This window comes from Bos grunniens, chromosome 13 (assembly GCF_055505025.1).
Source record: "Bos grunniens cultivar Pamir isolate PY7600 chromosome 13, Bosgru_T2T1.0, whole genome shotgun sequence".
Taxonomy (NCBI): domain Eukaryota; kingdom Metazoa; phylum Chordata; class Mammalia; order Artiodactyla; family Bovidae; genus Bos; species Bos grunniens.
Window position 1 is genome coordinate 58,995,095 of NC_141177.1, and position 22,638 is coordinate 59,017,732.

The window sequence follows — 22,638 nt, forward strand, 5'->3', positions numbered from 1 at the left end:
AGCCCTGGATTACTTGATGATTAAAAAGAAATAAAAGATACAGTTCAGTTCAGTTGCTCAGTCATGTCCAACTGTTTGCAACTACATGGACTGCAACAGGCCAGGTTTCTCTGTCCATCACCAACTCCCGGAACCTACTCAAACTCATGTCCATTGAGTCAGTGATGCCATCCAGCCATCTCATCCTCTGTCGTCCCCTTCTCCTCCTGCCTTCAATCTTTCCCAGCATCAGGGTCTTCTCCAATGAGTCAGTTCTTCCCATCAGGTGGCCAAAGTATTGGAGCTTCAGCCTCAGCATCAGTCCTTCCAATGAATATTCAGGACTGATTTCCTTAGGATGGACTGGTTGGATCTCCTTGCAGTCCACTCTTCTCAAGAGTCTTCTCCAACACCACAGTTCAAAAGCATCAATTCTTCAGCGTTCAGCTTTCTTTATAGTCCAACTGTCACATCCATATCTGACTACTGGAAAAACCACAGCTTTGACTAGATGGACCTTTGTTAGCAAAGTAATGTCTCAGCTTTTTAATATGCTATCTAGGTTGGTCATAGCTTTTCTTCCAAGGAGCAAGCGTCTTTTAATTTCATGGCTGCAGTCACCATCTGCAGTGATTTTGGAGCCCCCCAAAATAGTCTGTCACTGTTTCCATTGTTTCTGCATCTATTTGCCATGAAGTGATGGGACCAGATGCCATGATATTCGTTATCTGAATGTTGAGTTTTAAGCCAACTTTTTCACTCTCTTCTTTCACTTTCATCAAGAGGCTCTTTAGTTCTTCTTCACTTTCTGCCGTAAGGGTAGTGTCATCTGCATATCTAAGGTTATTGATATTTCTCCCAGCAATCTTGATTCCAGCTTGTGCTTCATCCAGCCCAGCGTTTCTCATGACGTACCCTGCTTATAAGTTAAATAAGCTGGGTGACAATATATAGCTTTAATGTACTCCTTTCCCTATTTGGAACCAGTCTGTTGTTCCATGTCCAGTTTTATCTGTTGCTTCCTGACCAGTAAAGCAATTATAAACATTTTAAATATAAAGTCGTATAGCATTTTTAAACTACCTGGAGCTACTTGAACAAAATATAGGAGAGGGTTGGAGAAAGATATAAAACAAGCTAACATTTTTTGGGAAAGAGAGGGCCATAGAATGGGTGAGAATACATAGATATTACTTTGTTCTTGAGAATGACAGGGAAATATGAGTTCAAATATATTTTTAAAGTAAGAGTAAGCATAATAGAATAACAATTGGACATCTAATTTGCAAATCATCTGAGAAAGGGATCAAGGGAAACAATACAACAAAAGACATCAATGGAACAAAAGAAGCTAGAACATGTTGTAAGGAGATGATTCTATGGAAAAACACAGAACACCAAAATTGACTCAAGAGCATATCAAATCTGCAGTGTATTATCCAGGAAAGAAACTTAAAAGGTTTAAAATAATAATACTGTAATGAGGGAAAGAAAAGGCAATAGACCCATATGATTTAAGGACAAGTTCTCTCTATTCCTTGAAGGTTTAATCAAGTCCCTATATTATTTGCGCAATTACAAAAGATAGAAAAATTGGAATATTTCCCAGTCAATTTTAGGGGTTTACATTGCTATAAAGTTAAAAGCAGAAAAAAAAAAAAAGCTAACAAGATAGCATAATAAACATGAACAAATAAAGACCAATATCGTTCATAAATATAATTGTAAAAATCCTCTCTGGAACATTATAATATTAAATCCAATGTTATATTAATTCTAAATGAAGTACTTCTGAAAATTTATGAATGGATCAACTTTAGGAAATCTGTTTGCCTAATTCATAACTCAAGTTAATTGAGAAAAATCATGAATATTTTCATAATTGCCATAAAGATACTTGATAAAATTCAATATCCAATCCTTAGGGGAAAATATTACCAAACTAAGGAATAAAAGTATATTCTCTTATTGTGATAGAGTATCTATTAAAAACAAATATCATAGCTAATATAAGACATTAGTGGCATTCCCACAGAAGTTAGGATTAAAACAAGAATATCAGTTTTTAAGACTATTTGCATCATTCTAGAATTATTAACAAAAAGATCAGTAAAGAAATAAGGTACAGATTCACAAATTGAAGGGATAAAATGAAAATAATTTGCAGATATATAATTTAGTTCTAAGAAAATTAAGGGAAACAACTAAAAATATAATAAAACTAATAAAAAGTCCAAATGTTATGCCAAAAGGTCAGAATGCCAAAGATATAAAATACATAAATCTCAATAGAATCAGAAGAGGAGGAGGAGAAGAGGAAGAAGAAGAAGAATTGAAATAGAAAAATATTCCATTCACAATAGCAAAAAATTATAAAATGCTTAAGATGAAATATTCAAGACATACAAAAGTAACAACACTTTTCTGGAGTGTATTTAAAATTTTTGAATTAATGGAAATATATTAGATGTTCCTGAATGGAAAGATTCAATCTTGGAATCATTCAATTCTCTCTCAATTTAGTCTATACATTTATTTTCAGCACAAATTGTTTCCTGTTCAAAAAATTATTTTTGAAGCAATCACATAGTTACAGAAAAGGTGAGTGCAATACAAAGGCCCACTTTTTTCTGATTTATTTGAGAGTAAATTACTTCCCCATTTTCCTATCATCTAAAACTTTAGTGTTTTTCATATGAACAAACATGTTCTACATGATGTCGATACAGCCTTAAAAATCAGTTTATTGATATATTATTGATGTATTATTGTCTTCTAATCGTTAATCCCCATAATCAAGCTTCATCAATTACCTTAGTAATCTTTAGTTGTGGCATGTGGGATCCGGCTTCCCTGATGGCTCAGTTGGTAAAGAATCTGCCTGCAATGCAGGAGACCCCAGTTCGATTCTTGGGTCAGGAAGATCCCCTGGAGAAGGGATAGACTACTATAGTATTCTGGCCTGGAGAATTCCATGGACTACTGCATAGTCCATAGGATCCCAAAGAGTTGGACATGACAGAGCGACTTTCACTTTTACTCACTTGTGGGATCTAGTTCCCAGACCTGAGATCAAACCCAGGCCTCCTGCATTAGGAGCAACCCTTAAGTAATCATAGCAAAAACAGCCAGTTCTCAATCATGCATGGCCTTTAGTTATGCCTCCTTCAGTCTTTAATAGTTCTTCCTTTGACTTTCATGACCTTGATACTTTACAAGACTATAGGTCAGTTGTTTTGTAGAATGTTCTTCAATTTGGACTTGTCTCACATTTCCTTAAAATTGAGTTCAACTTACGCATCCTTGGCAAGGGTACTACAGATGTAAACCATGCTCTGCTGATCCCGACTAGGCTGTCTCTGCTTTGTGGATGCCCTCCAGGTCCTACTCAGGCTTTGACACACAATACCAAGCAACAGCTCTGCATGTTTCCCTCTTCACCCTACCTGCCCTCTGAATCCCACTTCAGACCTTCTCTGTATATGAGCATCCTTTTTACCCTCCTGTGACTCAGACACCCCACAGAAGGACTCTATAAATTTAATACAATCCCAACCATAATTTCAAATGAAATTTATTTAGAACTTTAAAAAATGATGTTAAAATTTTACTTAAACAGCAACTTGAGATGAGTCAAGATATGTTTGAAAAAAAAGATTGAAAGGATTTACTTAACCATTTATTGCAACATATTATAAAAGAAAAAAAATTGAAATAGTTAGATTCTGAATCGGGAATAAACATTTATGAAAAAAAAGAGATTAAAGATAACAGATGGAAGAATATTGTAGTATTTATAGTCAGAATAGAAATAACAATTTAGTTGAACAATGGTGATAATGAAGAAAAGCATTAATTAACAGTCTGTATTAGGATTTACATAAAAGTTTAAGTGCAAAAAATAAAATCATAAAGCAATATTGATTCATAACATTATATTATGGGGCTGGGATATACCTTGCTAGACATAGTAAAGGAGAAAAGAAAAGAATGAACACTTAGACTATTTACAAATTAAAATATCCTATATAGTAACCAAACAATAGTGGCTCCATTTCTTTCCTGCACTTTCCTTCATATGGAAAATGAGGGCTTTGGATAGATGATTCTGAAAATCTCTTCAAGCTCTGAAAAATAATTCTCAATATTTTATGCATATAATTGTACTTTCATTTTGTTCATGTCTGCCTTGTACCTGTCATATAATATAACCTCCTTGAAGCATATTTTTTAAATCCAAGCCTTTTGATTGGAACGTTTTACATACATTCATTGTAACTATTGATAAAGTAGGATTTATGTGTGTCATTTTACTTTTTTATTTTCTCAAGTCTTTTTTTCTTCTTTTGTACCTGCAACAAGGAATACAGGCTTTATAGAATTAGTCCAGGAAAAATAAAACACAAGAGCTGCAACTATAACCAGTAGCAATGATGACAATCCTATAGGGGTGAAGGATGATCTAATTTGTAAAGTTCTCCACTGAAGTCTCTACTGAACTTGCTAATGATTGGACAGAGATTTTTGTAAATCCCAATAAGCCTCTCAACCTTTGCCAAAGGGTCCAAGTACATTGTAGCCTATCTTCAATATTCCAGCAGTTTATAATATACTCTGCTTTAATCTTAACTCCCTTTTGCACAGTCTCAAAGTAGGCAGAGATCAGAGATGAGGGCTTCTCTGCTCTTTCGCCTGAGCACAGCCCTGCATTGTGTGGCCTTCTAGATTGCCAGAAATAAGTAAAAGTTTTTCTTGGTGGTCTGTGGACATCTCTTTCCCATGCTTTTTTTTTTTTTTTTGGAGTCTTTTGGTCAGCCTCTTGCATATCCCACCTTGTATTCCCATTTAGCTTGTATTCCCATTTAGCTTGTATTCCCATTTCAGACAGCTCTGATGTTAAATGATTTCCTCCAATCGTTTTTGAAAAACACTGGTGATAGGCTGTCCATGTAGAACAAGTTCTGAGTCCAGTCAAATAGAGACAAACTTTGAGAATGGGGCTGGAACAGCCAGACAGATCAAATAGAAACAATTCTCTGGGGAGAGAGTCTTTGGGATAGCTCCAAACTTGTCTGCGGCCTCCAGTGGCTGCTAGGCTGCTGGCTTTCACAGTTACCATGGTTACAAGGCCTTTAGTTTTCAAGACTACTTTGGAGCTATGCAGAAGGGTAGAGAGCAGGTTACAATGCCACCAAACTCAATGCTCTTACCTGTTTTTCTCAATTTGATGTTCCTTGGATTGTTGTAAACTTTTGGCTATTTTTCAGAGTTCCGAAAAAGTTTATTTTTGATGATTTTTTTTGGTCAGTATTCTAATTGCCTTTATGAAGGAGTGGTTTTTCTGAGATCCTTATTCTATCATTTCTTAAGAAGCCAGTATGCTTCTGCCATTTATTTTTATTTTTTTTCCCTTTTTATTTTTTTAAATTTTATTGTTTAACTTTACAATATTTTTTGCAATACATCAAAATGAATGCACCACAGGTATACATGTGTCCCCCATCCTGAACCATTTACTTTTAATTTGGTATCTTATCTACTGATTTATAGAAGTTTTCCATTTAACTTTTTAATTGATTCTGGATATAAATCTTTATCTTCCCAGGTGGCACTAGTGGTAAAGAACTTGCCTGCCAATGCAGGAGATGCAAGAGATGTGGTTCAATCCTTGGGTAAAACCAATAAATCTTTGGTCGAGTATATGCCCTGTGGATATCTTCTCTAAGTTGGTGTCTTGCCTTTTCGATCTATGGATCTAATCTCGTGCCTTGATGCTCACCTGAATGAGTCTGTCATGTAGAGGAGGAGTGAACACTTTGGTTCACCTGCCAGGTAGTCAACAGTATCGATTGGCTCAAACAGAAATTGGTGGGAGGTGGAAATTCAAGTCATTGTGCTATATAATATGATTAAAATTATTCACATCATATTTTTATATTTTTATTATTCAATTATTATTAAAAACTGAAGTAAAATAGAAATAAATGGAGAAAATAAAAATTTTCCTCTTCCATCTCTTCTACTCATGACTTAACCTTGGTTGTCAGTATTTGGTGGGTCCTTCCTCACCCTTTCTTATGAATTTATACACAATCACACATCCACACATGTGTTTAGGTGGTAAAAGATTTATAAATAAGGTCATACTAACTCTGTTTTGTGATGATGGTTTCCTATTATTGTTATTTTTAAAGGCTATATAGCATTCAATAGTAGCAGAAATATTATGTTTTGCTGGAGACTTAGACTGTTCCCAGTTTTTCATGCCAAGAAACAATACTGGGATGTCATTTTACATATATTTCTATTTTTAAATCTAAATACTTCTAAAGAAATGAATCCCAAAATAGAATGCCTGAACCAAATGATGGAAACTTTCTTTCATTTATATAGAGTAGAAGCTTGACTTCTTGAATGTGCATCAAGATACGTTCACCTATAGTTAATAGAAATGCGTATTTACACACATTTCTCAGCGAATAGTGAAAATAAGTATTTTTTCTAATTTTGTCAGTTAGATGATTAAAATATATTTTAAGATTTTAATCTGTATTTGATTACCTGCAACACTGAGAATCTTTTCATTGGTCCCTTTTTATCTCCACTTCCATGAATTGTTTATTTTTATCTTTCAACTATTAATATTTTGACTTTTTTCTTATTGATTTCTATTTTCTCTTTACATATTCTGAATAGTAACCTTTGTCTATAAAACATATTGTAAATATTTCCTCAACCCTGTTGCTCATATTTTAATTTTACTTATATGGTCTTTTTATATTCATTTTTTAAAAGGAGATTGTATGATTTAACTTTGAAAGTGAAAGTCACTCAGTTATGTCCAACTCTTTGTGACCCCATAAACTGTACAGTTCATGGAATTCTCCAGGCCAGAATACTGGAGTGGGTAGCCTACCCCTTCTGCAGGGGATCTTCCCAACCCAGGAATTGAACCGGGGTTTCCAGCACATTTAACTTTGGGTTTCTCAAATTCTTGTCTTGTTTAGGAAGGTCAACCTCAATTCAATATTATACAAATACTTTTCTGTATTTCCTTCTAGTAATTTAATAATCTTGATTTATTATTTGGTTTTCTCATTTTTATAGAGAATGACAATTTACCTTCCAAGTCCTTAAATGCATCACTTGTAAATTTATAGGCTTTATAATGAATCTAGCTTTATGTTTTTCCAAAACTGTGGGAAATTATCCAGTAACTTTTCATTAAATTTTCCACCCTTTATCTCATATTTGAAATGCTACCTGTATCAAAATGAAATTCTCATATTTCCAGGAGTCTGTCTTGGGACTCCGGTGTTTCACTGATTGCTATGTCTATATCCATGCCACTGTCTCACTGTTTAATTTATTATAGCTTTATGGTATTTTTTTCCATCCCTTTCCTTGTTCCTCTTTTTTATAAATGTCTTTTCTGTTCTTGTGCCTTTTCTATTTCATGTGATATTCAGAATAAGCTTCAGATTTCTAATAGAAATTCTTATGGCATTTTGATTGGTGTTATATTTAATTAATCAATGAATTTGTGGTAGGTAGATGTGATGTCTTTATAATGTTGGATATTTCCATCCAGGGGGTATGTATATGTCTTGACTGATATAAATTTTTTGTCTGTTTATTTATATAATTCTGACATTTCATATTAGGTATTTTATAAATGAGTTGCAAATTATAAATGGCACTGTATTAGTTACTACATTTTCTAAGTGGTAATGGTAGATGCTATCAATTTTGCATGTTGTTTCCAACTTCACTCGTTAATTCTCATATAAGTCCTAATAGTTTTCCAGATCATTACTTGATTTTTTTCTTGATTTATTTCAATAATTAGAACTTCCATAAAATGTTGAATAGTAATAGTCACAGTAGCTATCCTTGTCATTTTGCCAATTACAGTGGAAATAGCTTTTAATGTTTCATCATCAGGTTTATTTGAGGGACATAAGAAAGTCCCTTTCTATTCTTTTCATAACAAGTGTTTTTAATAATCATTATCATGATTGAGGATTGAATTTGGTTTCTCTCATTTGTTAATATTGTGAATTAGACTAATAGGTACCCTGATGTTAACCACCTCTCTATTCGTGAGATGAAATCTATTGAGCATCAAGTATTTCTCAAATATCATTAGATTTGATTTCTCAATATTTCATTTATGTACTTGCATCTATATATTCAAATTGGACTATAATTTCCCTTTATTTGGGGCTTCCCTGATAGCTCAGTTGGTAAAGAATCCACCTGCAATGCAGGAGACCCCAGTTCAATTCCTGGGTTGGGAAGATCCACTGGAGAAGGCACAGGCTATCCACTCCAGTATTCTTGAACTTCCCTTATGGCTCAACTGGTAAAGAATCCGCTTGCCGTGTGGGAGACTTGGGTTCAATCCCTGGGTTGGGAACATCCCTGGGAGAAGGGAAAGGCTACCCACTCCAATATTCTGGCCTGGAGAATTCATGGGGTCACAAAGAGTCGGACACAACTGAGTGACTTTCACTTTCCCATTATTAGAGTGCTATTTTTACTGTAAATTGGGGTCCAGATGCTTGTCATTTGAAAGCCAATAAAAAGGCAAGCTTGGTGGAAAGGAAAGTTTGGTGGACTGTCGCTCAAGGGAGGGGAGAGGGACATGGATGCCTGTCCAAAGGCTGACTTCCTCCCACTGAAGATCAGTGAGCTTTTATAGGTGAAGGGAGGGGGCTACATGCAGAAACAGCACAGTCAGCTCTGATAGTCATCTTGAAATTGGTTCTACAGTGATCTGATCAGTGTAATCTTGTTTCATGCTTAGTTGCTCAGTTGTGTCTGACTCTGCAACCCCATGGACCATAGCCTGCCAGGCTCCTCTGTCTGTGGGGATTCTCCAGGCAAGAATACTGGAGTGGGTTGCCATGCCCTCCTCCAGGGGATCTTCCCAACCCAGGGATCAAACCTAGGTCTCCCACATGGCAGGCAGATTCTTTATCATCTGAGCCACCAGGGAAACCCAAGAATACTGGAGTGGGTAGTCTATTCCTTCTCCAGGGGATCTTCCTGATCCAGAAATCAAACTGGGGTCTCCTGCATTGCAGGTGGATTCTTTATCAGCTGAGCTACCCTCTGATCAGTGTCATCTTGATTGTTTTAAGTACAGTTAATCTGCAGTCCCAGGGTCAGTTTGTTCCCTTTCTTTGAAATTAGCTCTGGGAATTGTGGCAGCTTATGTCATGGCTGCAGTCTGGTCATCACGTAGTTAACTTCTTCCACCTGGTGGGGGTTTTAGTCTCTATAAGACAGTTCAAAGGATGTGGCACAGAATATTATCTATAGCCCTTGGAAATGGACTCAAGGTCCTTGATTATGCTTAATGACTAAAGTATTATTTAGTCTTTTTGGACTGTTTTCTTCTGTTTCTGCATTTTCACTGCTTTGATTAAACTTATTCTATGGCTAAAGTTTTTCCACAGACAAAAGGTAGGCTGAGGATATAGAGGACTATAGGGTTCTGCTCCATTTCAGTCCCCCCTTTTCTCTGGTACTTCTCAGTCTTGAGGAAGGACAGGTACAGAAAAAGAAAGGGGACAAAGTTTTGGATAGAGAGGGTAGTCAAACTTGGCAGAGGAACCCAGTTTTAGTTCCATTTCTGTTCAAATTATCTCCAGCTCTTGGAAGGAATGGGATGACAATCACTCTAGCAACTTCCTGATGAAGAAGGGTATATTCCTGCCTAATTTGGGGAATGGATACAGAATTGGAAATAATCTCAAGTTCCAAGCTTAGCATCAATATTTTGTATTTTGAAAATATTACCTCTCTCTTTTACCAGGTACTTTGTCATAGTAGCTGGACATACTGTACTGCAAAGAGATCAAACTAGCCAATCCTAAAGGTAATCAACCCTGAATATTCATTGGAAGGACTGATGCTGAAGCTCCAAAACTTTAACCACCTGATGCCAAAGGTGACTCATTTGAAAAGACCCTGATGCTGGGAAAGATTGAAGGCAACTGGAGAAGGGGGCAGCAGAGGATGAGATGGCTGGATGGCATCACCAACTCAATGGACATGAATCTGAGCAAACTCCAGGACACAGGGAAGGACAAAGGAGCCTGGTATACTGAAGTCCATAGTGTTGCAAAGAGTCAGACAGGACTTAGCAATTGGACAACAGAGATATTACAATGAAGATAATAATCAAATGCATCTTTATATTATTCTTTAAACATGTTAGGGTTTTTTAACCTTAATGGTTAAAGCAGATGTACAATGTATGTTGAGGGCTTCCCAGGTGGCTCAGTGGTAAAGAATCTGCCTGCCAATGAAACATGTAAAATATCATGTAGGAAACGAGTTGCCAGTCCAGGTTTGATGCACGATGCTGGATGCTTGGGGCTGGTGCACTGGGACGGCCCAGAGGGATGGTATGGGGAGGGAGGAGGGAGGAGGGTTCGGGATGGGGAACACATGTATACCTGTGGTGGATTCGTTTTGATATTTGGCAAAACTAATACAATTATGTAAAGTTTAAAAATAAAATAAAATTAGAAAAAAAAAAAAAAAAAGGCCAGTGAGACAGAAAAGATGGGATTTTGCTCAATAAAAGTATTTTGAAGTAAAAAAAAAAAAAAAAAAAAAAGAATCTGCCTGCCAATGCACAAGATGCAAGAGATGCAAGTTTGATCCCTGAGTAAGGAAGATCCCCTGGAGTAGGAAATGGCAACCCACTCCAGTATTCTTACCTGAGAAATTCCATGGGCAGCCTGGCAGGCCACAGAGTCAGATACAACTGAGTGACTGAGCACACGTGCACAATGCATGTTTATTAGGCCATAAACAGGATGTTTTTGGTTAACCTAAAGTTCAACTTATATCATGAATAAGCCAGAATGACTTCCTCATAACACAATATTTGAAAATTTCTTGCATAATTTCCCCCTTTTAATGGCAGATCTTTTCATAGAAAGCATCAATAATCATTATATTTTCCCGGCATTCTTAGAGTGGTTCAGTTGCCTTTTCTAGGTCCATTCATGTCCCTCAGTGCTAGGCTTATTTTTTGCTTATATATTGACCTAGTCATCCACGCTGGGGTAAAACTAAAACTAAGACACAGTAAACAAATACAGAGGTATGCTTATGGAGAAACATTTTATAGGCCATACATTTTATCACTTATACCCAATTGTCACACAAACATTGTACACACAATTTTAGCAGTAAACATAAAGCCAGCAGTGATACACATCAATCCTGAACATTGGGTTAAAAAATATAACTTGAGGCAAAACAATAGATTTCCATTAGCGTTCTTTAAATTTCTTACTCACTTCAGCAGTATGACCTGAAAGTTATCAAATATTTTCTATATAGTTTAACATACCAAATAATTCTAGTTACTTTAATATTTCTTCTGAGATGGAAAATAGAATGGTGAGTGTCACAGGCTAGGGGGAGGGAATGGAAGGTTATTGTTTAATGGGTGAGAGTCTCACTTTGGGCTGACAAAAGTGTTTTGGAGATGGATAGATTGTGGTGACGGCTGCACAACAATGTAAATGTGCCTACAGCCACTGAACTGTACATGTGATAATGGTCAAAATAGCAAATTGTATGCATATATTATCACAGTAAAAACAATAAATAAACATTTTGAACCATAAAAATATTTCTTTTGAGACACTAAGGGCCATTTGGAATATTCAAAGTCAGCTAGAGAAAGAAACTTACAATCTGTTATCAAAAGCAGCTCTTTATTCCAGGGAAGTTTTGTTCTCTTAACAGAGAGAAAGAAAACCAAATTCCAGTTTTCAATCAGCTTACTATTAATAACACTCATTTACCAAATTAAATCCAACCTAATCTTAATCACTCCTGACAGAGTACAAAATTCTTTTCTCAAAGTTCCCTTTTTCCACAAATGTTTTATTACTTTTTGTATCCATATAATTTGTCCTTTATTTTTCCCCACCTAGAAATAACCAGCTCCAGGACAAAATTATTATCATCATTTTTCCTCAACAAAAATATCTCCATTCTTTATACCTTCTCTTGCCGACAACACATGCCCTACTTGCTTTACACATTGGAATGTTTCCCTTATCATTTTTAGTAGTTTTAATTACAGATTACAATTTTTAACCCTTAAAAGCCTTAACAAAACCAGAAAATAAGTAACTAAAGTGTTATACCAGTATTTACTGATTGGTAAACTTAGGCACATATTTTATAACCTCTAAAAACTTGCATTTTTCTCATAGTAAGTATACTTACTCTTTAATATGGTACAATAAACCCAAACACCTTTTGAAATTCTACTAATTAACCCAAAGCTGAAGTCTCAGGCAAAGTGGGCTGTGTTTGTATTTCAAGGACATGATAAGAGTTAACTTATTTCCTAGACATGCTTTTGTTCTCTAAGCCTCAGCATTCTCTTAAAAATTTTATCAAGCTAGCTTCCTCTAACTGCATATGCAAAAAGAACTAGTTTTGGAATTTCAAAAGAGTTTCATCTTAACCATTCTTTTTTTCTGGAGTCTAAAGAATACCATTGTCATATTATGTTTTAAAAAATTCTTTCACTGCTATATTTTAAATAGATAACCAACAAGGACTTACTGTACAGCACAGGGAACTCTGCTCAATGTTATGTGGCAGCCTGGATGGGACAAGACTTTGGGGGAGAATAAATACATGTATACGTATGGTTGAGTCCCTTCACTGTTCACCTGAAACTGTTACAACATTGTTAATCAACTAAACCTCAATACAAAGTAAAAAGTTTTTTTTTAATTATCTTTTTTTTTCAGTCATAATCGCATAACTAAAATTTTTCTAATGAATTGAATCTGAATTTCCCATTTTACAAAAGACAATAAAGATACCAATCACGTGGAACTAGAGAGTGTCATACAGTGAAGTAAGTCAGAAAGAGAAAAACAAATATTGTATATTAATGCATATATATGGAATCTAGAAAGATGGTACTGATGAACCTATTTGCAGGAAAGGAATGGAGACACAGACATAGAGAAGGGACTTGGGACCACAGCAGGTGGGAGCAGAGATAGTAGCATTGACACATACACATGACCATGTATAAATAGACAGCTGGTGGGAAGCTGCTGTACAACACAAAGAGCTCAGCCTGGCACTCTGTGACAACCAAGAGGTGTCGGATGGGGGGAATGGAAGGGAGGCTCAAGAGGGAGGAGATGTATATAGTATGATTGATTTGTGTTGTTGTACAGCAGAAACCAACACAACATTATAAAGCAATAAGCCTCCAGTTTGCTAAGTCACTTCAGTCGTGTCCAACTCTGTGCAACCCCATAGACGGCGGCCCATCAGGCTCCGCAGTCCCTGGGATTCTCCAGGCAAGAACACTGGAGTGGATTGCCATTTCCTTCTCCAATGCATGAAAGTGAAAAGTGAAAGTGAAGTCACTCAGTCATGTCTGACTCTTCTCGACCCCATGGACTGCAGCCCACCAGGCTCCTCCGTCCATGGGACTTTCCAGGCAAGAGAACTGGAGTGGGGTGCCATTGCCTTCTTCACCCTCCAGTTTAAAAAAAGTAATTAGAAAATCATTTTCATATGGAGAGATGATCAAGAAGTAGGTTGCCAAAATTATAGGAAAAAATCCTTACTTTTAGAGAAAATGAATAAAGCATTGTTTTGGGAGGAGAGAGAAAAACTAATGTCATATTTTAATGCATAGAAAAAAAGTACAGATGATCTTATTAGAGAAGCAGAAATAGACACACGGACGGTAGAGAACAAATATATGGACACCAAGGCGGGGGTGGGGGGGGGGATTAGGAGATCGGAATCGACACATATACACTATTGATACTATGTATAAAATAGATAACTAATGAGAACTTACCTTATAGCACAGGATACTCAATGTTCTGTGGTGACCTCAATGGGAAAGAAATCGAAAAGGGAGGGGATAAATGTAAATGTATAGCTGATTCACTTTGCTGTAAGGCAAAAAACTTACACAACATTGTAAAGCAACTGTACTCCAATAAAAATTAATTTATAAAAGATAATATCAGTCACACAAATGGAATATATACGCACACACCAGAAGACAGAATCATCACAAATCCAACAAGATAATGACCGATACAGAGTCCCAAACAAAGACACCCCCAACACAAAAGGTCCTCAACGTCAGGCACGTCAGAACCAATTGGCAAAATGCCCAAATAGCACTTTGTGCTCAAAGGAGAAGTTAGCCCGGGTGCACACCAGTGGGACTTACCGGGTCTTGGAGCTCGTCTGTTCGTCCAGGCGCATGTTCCACCGAGGAAAAGCCTACGTTGACAGCCAGTGCTGAGCAGAGGAGAAAAAGAGAAGATTCCCCGAAACAAATGGTTTCAGCAGCTGCTAGAAACACCCGCCCCTCCAAAATCTTTCTCTCAGGGTCAGGTAGCCTCCAGCAGCGGTTCCTCAAAGCCATCCAGGAGCGTCGTCCTGGTGGCTCTACTCTAGGAAAACCCCAGAAGCCAGGTGTCGCGAGAGCACAGGAGTCTCGCGGAAGGAGCCAAAAACAGAGTGGGGTCCAGCTGCTCGCCACTCTAAAGCCAAAGAAGAGGCGAGCTGGTGGAAAGGAAAGTTTGCTTTATTTCAGAGGACAACAGCCTGGGGGCAGGGGGCTCCTGACAAAGGCCAACTCCTCCACACTGACAATCAGTGGGCAAGAGCTTTTATGGAGGGAGGGAGGAAGGGATGGGGCTTCATGCAGAAAGAGCACAGTCGGCTCTGGCAATCATCTTGAAATTGGTGCTGCAAGAGTCTGGTCAGTGTCATCTTGATTCGATTAGGTACAGTTAATCTTCAGTTCCAGAGTCAGTTTGTTCCCATTTCTTTGAGGCCAGGTCTCAGAATTGTGGCAGCTTATGTCATGGCTACAGTCTGGTCATCATGTGGGGGTTTCAGTACCTACAAGACAGCTCATAGGATATGGCTCAGAATGTTGTCTAAACCCTTGAGGAGGAACTAAATGTCCTTGCTGCTGCTGCTAAGCCGCTTCAGTCGTGTCGGACTCTGTGCAACCCCATAGACGGCAGCCCACCAGGCTCCCCCGTCCCTGAGATTCTCCAGGCAAGAACACTGGAGTGGGTTGCCATTTCCTTCTCCAAGGCATGAAAGTGAAAAGTGAAAGTGAAGTCGCTCAGTCGCGACCGACTCCCAGCGACCCAGTGGACTGCAACCCACCAGGCTCCTCCGTCCATGGGATTTTCCAGGCAAGAGTACTGGAGTGGGTTGCCATTACCTGCTCCAAAAGGTCCTTGACTATGCTTAATAAACTAATATTATTTAATCTTGTTGAACTGTTTCTTTGGTTTCTGCATTTTCTCAGTGCTCTAATTAAACTTATTCTTTGGCTAAAGTTTTTCCACAGACAAAAGGCAGGCTGAGGACATGGGGAAGCAAAAAGATCATAGTGTCCTGCTCCATTCACTATGCCTGTCCAATTTTTACAGCAGAATTATGCTAGGTATACAGAGTAAATGAGAGAGCTTTTCTTTCTTAATACTTTACAACAGTTTAAAATAGTAATTATCTGTTACTTACAGGTTTTGCAGAATCACTCATAAAGTAACTTACCACCTTTTGGAAAGTGTTGATATTTACCTGCTTTACACTATCTACTTATAGTTCATGATCTAAACAAATTTTATCTTTTCGAGACAGTATTTTTTTTTAGATTATCATTTATTTCACCTGGATTTTCTCACTTTGAGTGTTGCCAAGTAGAAACACAGACCAAAAAACAAACAAAACAAAATGCTTCGAATAAATGGACTGCTGAGCATTTCCTTAACTTGCACTAAAGATGACATTGCTTCTTTCTCTTTTCCCCTTTCAGTGGGAAAAAAATTTTTAGATAATACTTGGAGGAGCTATGATTCAAACGACATTTCTGTATTAAGCAATTTATAAAGCAAACAATCTAGTTTCAAATGTGTCTTGCTCAATACTAAACTGTGTTTATGAGACAAATCTGTATATGTGAATTATGTAGTTTCTAACATTTTAGATGAAAAATTAAACCCTTTAGGTGGTATTTCCAACATACTGGAGGAACTGGTTGTCCAGCCTCTGTTGGTTTCAGTCAGTGCACTGACTCTAGCAACTGAAACCGTCCGGAGCATTCTGAAGATTGATGATGTGGTAAACACTCGGTAACCTGGTTAACATTGTCTGACTGGCACCATCATGGCCACTAATGGTGCAGCTGGAGTGGAAGAGCACCTTGGCATTCCTTTGGAAGATTGTTATGAATTTCTGGGCCTGGTCTTCCAGTTGGCATTTGCTTGAAATTGTATTGACACAGTTTAATGAAAATATTAAACACATGGTTTCAAAAAGCAGATTAATTTATTGCTCTATACTCTGCATTATTCCCACTCTCTCCTAAATTCTGTTATTTCTGATTGACTAGAAATCTGTGAGGAGAGAAAAAAAGGAGCTAACATTTGCCTGTTAAAGTCTGAAGGACTTAATGCTGGTACTCTTAAGTTTTGTGTTAGGTTGTGGTTTTTTGTTGTTTTTCTCTTTTTTGGCTGCATGGCATGTGGGATCTTACTTCCCCGACCAGGGATCAAACCCACACTCCCTGTATGGGCAGCAAAGAATCTTAAACATTGGACTGCCAGGGGAAGTCTCCAGTTTTGTGTTTATTGATAGAAGTATTGAGAAGGAAAAATGGCCCAATATGCTCATCACCCTGATAACCCCCCATTTTCAGTAATACATATGCGGTTTGAAAAGTTAACAGTACAGAAAGAGTGAACAATGAAAGTTTTTCTCATTCTTATCCCATTTTCTAAGAACCACTGTTGTGTGTATTGGGATTCCTTGTAAAAATAAAAATATGCATATATGTAGCAAAAAAAAAAAAAAGAAAAATTAAACCCTTTAATAATGGAGAAACAATGAAAAAATGCTTGAAAATAGGTGCAGACGTTGAGCTTCCTGATAAATGATGATCACTGTTTTAGAGATGTGGACATCACAGTGGGGTCATGAACCCCAAAAGTACATGGTGGGTGGTCCTGCAGTTGATGTGGCATGCCCCAGAGCTGCCACAGGACAACCAGAAAGAATGAGTGTTGATGTCATGATTGTTCGTACAGTGGTCTCTATTGTGTCCATCCATTCTCAGCTGCAGGGCCGAGGCCACTCAAGCCAATCCCATCTGCTCTGCTGTTAATACTGGACTGCCGCTGCTGCTGCTAAATCACTTCAGTCATGTCCGACTTCCCTGTCCCTGGGGTTCGCCAGGCAAGAACACTGGAGTGGGCTGCCATTTCCTTCTCCAATGCATGAAAGCAAAGCAAATCATCCCAGGGCATTTGTATGTAACTTTTAGAGGTTTGCATTGCTGGACCTCTGCTCAGGTTCTGAATTATATTCTTGTGTGTGTACCGCTAGGGTTCTAAATAATTTTTGAACAGCCCCACCAGCAGAGTTCAGCATTGGGCTTTACTAGAGGTGTCTCTTGCTTCTTTGGGAAAGGACAGGACAATTTCCTAGTCCCTGTCTGGCTCAGGCACAAGCTTCAGAGGTAACAACTCCAGATAGATAAGAATAGGGGCATCTGGTTTCAGGTGTTATCTAGATAAGATAGGGACTTTAGGTTTTTAGAGGTGGGGTTATGGGGTTCTAAAACGTGTTTCAGTTGCTTCCAAGATAAAGTGTGTTTTCTTGGGAGAAGGTTTATTGCTTTTACTTGATTCTCCAAGGAGTTGATGAATTAAAAAGTCTTAGTGTATTAGTGAGGGTTGTCCAGAGATACAGAACCAATAGGAGATAGATAGATAGATAGAGGAATTGGCTCATGCAATTATTTAGGCTAATAAATTCCACGTGTCTGATGTCTGCAAGCTGGCGATCCAGGAAAGCCAGAGGTATAATTCAGTCCAAATCAAAAGGCCCGAGAATCAGGTGAGTCAACGCTATTAATCCTAGTCTGAGGGCAAAAGAAGATGAAATGTCATGTCCCAGCTCAATCAGTGAGGCAGGGGGAAAATATGGGGGAGCAACAAATTTCTCCTTCCTCTGCCTTTTGTTCTCAACAGATTAGATGATCCCCAATCACTTGGGGAGGGCAGTCCACTGTAGTGAGTCCACTGATTCAAACGTTAAGCTCATCCAGAAATACCCTCACAGACACAGCCACAAACAATGACTAACCTGGGCACCCATGGTCCAGTCATGTTGACACATACAATTAACCATCACAGTTAAGAACCTTGGTAGAGGTATCGTAGACATCATTTTCCGTGAGTTCAGGCAAAAGTGCAGAAGCAGTAATCTAAGGCTCGAGAGAACCAGGAGAGTAGACTCAGGTTTGTACTGCAGGCAAGAAACAGAAGGAAATGGCAACCTACTCCAGTATTCTTGCCTGGAAAATCCCATGGACAGAAGAACCTGGCAGGCTATAGTTCATAGGGTCACAAAAAGTTGGACATGCTGAGTGACTTCACTTCTTCTTCTGGCAGTGGTTCTCAGTCTTGATTGCTCATTAGGACCACTGGGAACTTAGAGAAGTCCAGAGAGATGCCCTATGAGTTGAATAAGACCGCACTGAATCCAGGTTGGAGGTGTTTGTGTTTCTGTGCCTTAAGGATTCTCAAGAGATCCTTGAACAAATTCACCCAGAGAGGTCAAGTTCTTGCCTTCAGCTCTACAGCCCCACACAGATCAGATCATAGTTTCTCAAGAAAAAAAAAAAAATCTTCCTTGGTGGCTCAGGCGGTAAAGAATCTGCCGCAATGCAGGAGATCCAGGTTTGATCCCTGGGTTGCCTGGGTTGGTAAGATCCTCTGGAGAAGGAAATGGCAACCCACTCAAGTATTCTTGCCTGAAGAATCCCATGGACAGAGGAGGCTAGCAGGCTACAGTCCATGGGGTTGCAAAGAGTCAGACGTGACTGAGGGACTAATACTTTCCACTTCCCTCGAAGTAGATACAGTCAGACAATTTATACTTCTAAAGGAAATTATAATAACTACTTGTGGTACATTAAAATTCAATGTTTTTTTATCAGAGATATCAAAGTCTTACCTGCTTGGGATCTAAGGGACTTAGATGCTTCATAATACTCTTGAGTGGTATTTAGAAAGGCTGAAATCTTTCCTGCCGAATAGTCTTATATTGGTGTTGGGGCTTAATATAAATACCCAGAACTTTTACCTATTCCCCAAGAAGAAGTTCACACAGTCTAAAAGTTTAAAACCTTCTATTTTCTGGATATTCATCCCAAATTTTCCAGTTTCATTTCATCCCATTAATTCCAGTGAAGTGAAGTGAAGTGAAATTTGCTCAGTTGTGTCTGACTCCTTGTGACCCCATGGACTATACAGTCCATGGAATTCTCTAGGCCAGAATACTGTAGTGGGTAGCCATTCCCTTCAGGGGATCTTCCCAACCCAGGGATTGAACCCAGGTCTCTCATATTGCAGGCAGATTCTTTACCAACTGAGTTATCAGGGAAGCCTAATTAATTCCAGTGGCAACCACTTATATCATATTATCTCAACAAATCACTCATCAGTGTATTATTTCAGAGAGAATTCATTCCAAGCAAGAGCATTTATTTCCAAGATTTCCATTCTCTTTGCAGTGTGCGAAAAATGATCAATGTAATTAGGTATAGACACTATTTAATTTTGATTAGTGATATACAAAGTAAACTGTAGAAACATGAAATATCCAAATGAGGACACAGTCTGAATATAAGGCATGTGAGCAATATACTTTGGTAAAATATTTAAAAGGGTTTTATTGCTTAGCTATTTTTAGCATTTATCTTAATTATTTAAAACCCTATTTTTTAAAAACATTAAATAATGCTTCCTGCAAACTCCCCTTTGGTTTGAAGGTAAGTAGGCATTAACTTTTTTTTTTTTTTGCAGATGCTAATGAAAGCCTGAAATTAACCACCCCATTCTACACTCTCTGCAGTTTTCTCCTGGCTCCCCAATATATATTTTACATCTCTGAGTTTTGATCCTTCTTGTGTGATGTATCAACTAAATTCTGCATTTTTTAGGATAAGAAATATCAAACAAGACAAGCCTATGATGAAAAGTTCATCAAGCACTTGAATTTAGTGTAGAAATTTGTCTGCCTCTTAATTCTGATTGGATAAACATCAGTTTCTGATGACCAGTTTAGGAACTCAATGATGGTGGGTGGATTACATGACATATCTAGGAAGCATGAGGACCCTATATCCCAGAGTGACTGGCTCTTCATCTCAAAGTTCTGGATGTTTGAGGCACTAGAGAGCAGCTCTTCCTCTGAGCTGTCCTCACCACTGGGAAATAAATCAGCAGAAAAGTCTCTGACTTCAGAGCCATCTGTGTAGCTTGGATTCACATCCCCTTTCTGTCACGTAGAGCCCTGTCACCCTCATGAAGGTCACAAACTGTGTGAAGTTCAGTTTCCCATTGGTGAAATGTGATCACTAATACCTACCTCTGAGGATTTTATGTGTATTATGTAACATATCTGGCTGGGGGAGAGGGAGGCAGTCAATAAATGGAAATGACCCTTACACATTCCCAGAGTCTATTAGCATCAATGCATTTTCTTTCAGCAGAGAAAAATTTATTAAAATCCGTTAAAGAATACTTACTTTTATGTAAGTGTATCTCCTAACATTTTCTAGACCAATAACTAATATTTATTGAGTGTCTACATTGTACCAGGGATAGGGTTCGGAACTGAAGACAGAGCAGTGAACAAGGCCTACCCCAGTTTGCTGTTCCTGTGTTTTATAAGTAACTAAGTCCATCCATCCGCTTTGTTCATCTTTGGTGGTTTCAGCGAGAAGTCCAATAAGCCCTCATAGTCTGGAAAAAAACCACACAAAGGCTATTATTCCCCTTAGGAATTTATTGAATGCTAACTGTAATAAGCACTTGTATCTGTTTTAAATTTTTTATTGAGTTATAATTTAAATACCATACAATTCACTTGCTTGACTTGCACAATTCAGTGAATTTTGGTATATTTACACAGTTGTGCAACTATCACCACAGGCACAGAGGTTTTTTGTTTGTTTGATTTGGGCTTTTTAAAAAAATTTTTGGCCATGGGACATGTGGGATCTTAGTTACCCAGCCAGAGACAGAACTTGCACCCCCTACATTGGAAGGGCAGAATCTTTACTGCTGAACCACCAGGGAAGTCTCAGCATTTGTACCTTAATTCACAATAATCCTATGAGGCAAGTTCTATTATTATTGCCATTTCACAGAGAAGGAAACCAACGCACAAAGAGATAAGTGTTAACATCACAGCACAAATGTGTGGCTGACCCTGGACCATGGACCCCAGCAGGCCAGCTGCAGAGCCCAGGCTCTTAGCCCCATGCTCCCTGCATCACACAGACGGAGCAGAGCCGGAAGCAGCCTCATCTTCTCCAGGACACACAGCACATGTATACACCTTGAGCCCTGTGGCATGGATGCAGTTTGGACAAATATCCATAGGCTCTGGGAAAAAAGAAGACCCAGAAAAATTCTTGCTATCAGGTGGTCCTAGATCTAAAATTCTCAACGAGGAGGGAAAGGTAGGCAAAGGTTCACCCTTATACCTCCTGGAGAAGGGTTAAGTATGCCAAGAGGACTCACCCTGAGATGTGCCAGATTATCCTGAAAACTTGTATTTCCTTCCCAGGGGAAGGGACTTCTATTAACAAAAAGTGGATTGAAAGACTGTTTCTTTACTGGGGACATCGGGAGAAGTAGGGGGGGCGTCCCCTTAATGGGCATCATACACAAATTGTGGCTCTGCAGTTGATGGGTTGGGGGTTGTTTGAAGCTGCAGACCAAACAAGAAAGGAAGAATTGCATCAGGATTTATAATCATAGATCTATAACCCAGGCTGTAGATGGCTTCACCATGGCCAAACTCCCAGTTCCACAAAGCTATCTAAGCTGGTCAGCGGTCCTCTTGGGGCCTAGCAGGAAAGATCTGTCCAGAGAAGAGTTCCACACAGAGTAGTGAACCTGTTTCTTTTTTTAAAGCTTTTATTGAATTTGTTACAATACTGCTTCTGTTTTATGGTTTTTCGGGGTTTTTTTTTGGTTGCAAGACATGTGGGATCTTAGCTCCCCAACCACAGATCGAACCTGGGCCCCCTGCATTGAAAGCCGAAGTCTTACTTAAAAGAGTTTGTATGATGCATCCAGAGTGAATGGGCACTAAAGGAGGCAAAGTAGAGAGACACACAGCTATGGTAGGAGGAACCATGACATCGAGAGATATTAGCTCTTAGCCCAGGAGCAGCAGAAGAGACAGATGGTGGCTGAGACACCCTTCACCATGGAAGAACGGATCACCACGCAAGCAGTGATGCCCAAGGTGGGGTCTGTAAGATGATCCATTGTGACATTAGAAGAAAATAGTAGAGCTCTTATTTGCACTTATTTATTTATCTCATTGCTTCTTCATTTCTATTTTTGCATACATTGAAAATACATATATTGGGGACATGCTCTATTTTTTTTGACCACTGAAGGATCAAAAGTGGTTGGAAGTCACTGCAAAAAGCAGATGCGCTTCTTCTGGGTCAGCCACCAGAATGATGTTATATATGGAAAATGTCCCTATTTGCCATGAGGCCCAGACCTA

At 38.4% G+C, this 22,638-nt stretch overlaps 1 long non-coding RNA gene across 5 annotated transcripts in view; it reads right to left on the bottom strand.

Moving 5' to 3' along the window:
- Positions 1–1,513: 1,513 nt before the first annotated feature.
- Positions 1,514–22,638, bottom strand: part of LOC147361060 (uncharacterized) — a 137,850-nt gene continuing 116,725 nt past the window's right edge. For 3 of the 5 annotated variants that reach the window (XR_015139692.1, XR_015139681.1, XR_015139677.1), the window contains 3 exons: positions 20,753–20,852; positions 14,246–14,316; positions 1,514–13,896 (listed from right to left, as the gene is read on the bottom strand). This is a non-coding gene — a long non-coding RNA (uncharacterized LOC147361060). Of the gene's footprint in view, positions 13,897–14,245; positions 14,317–18,186; positions 18,558–20,752; positions 20,853–22,638 lie in introns of all 5 variants that reach the window. The other 2 variants (XR_015139678.1, XR_015139679.1) reach the window with 2 other exon arrangements.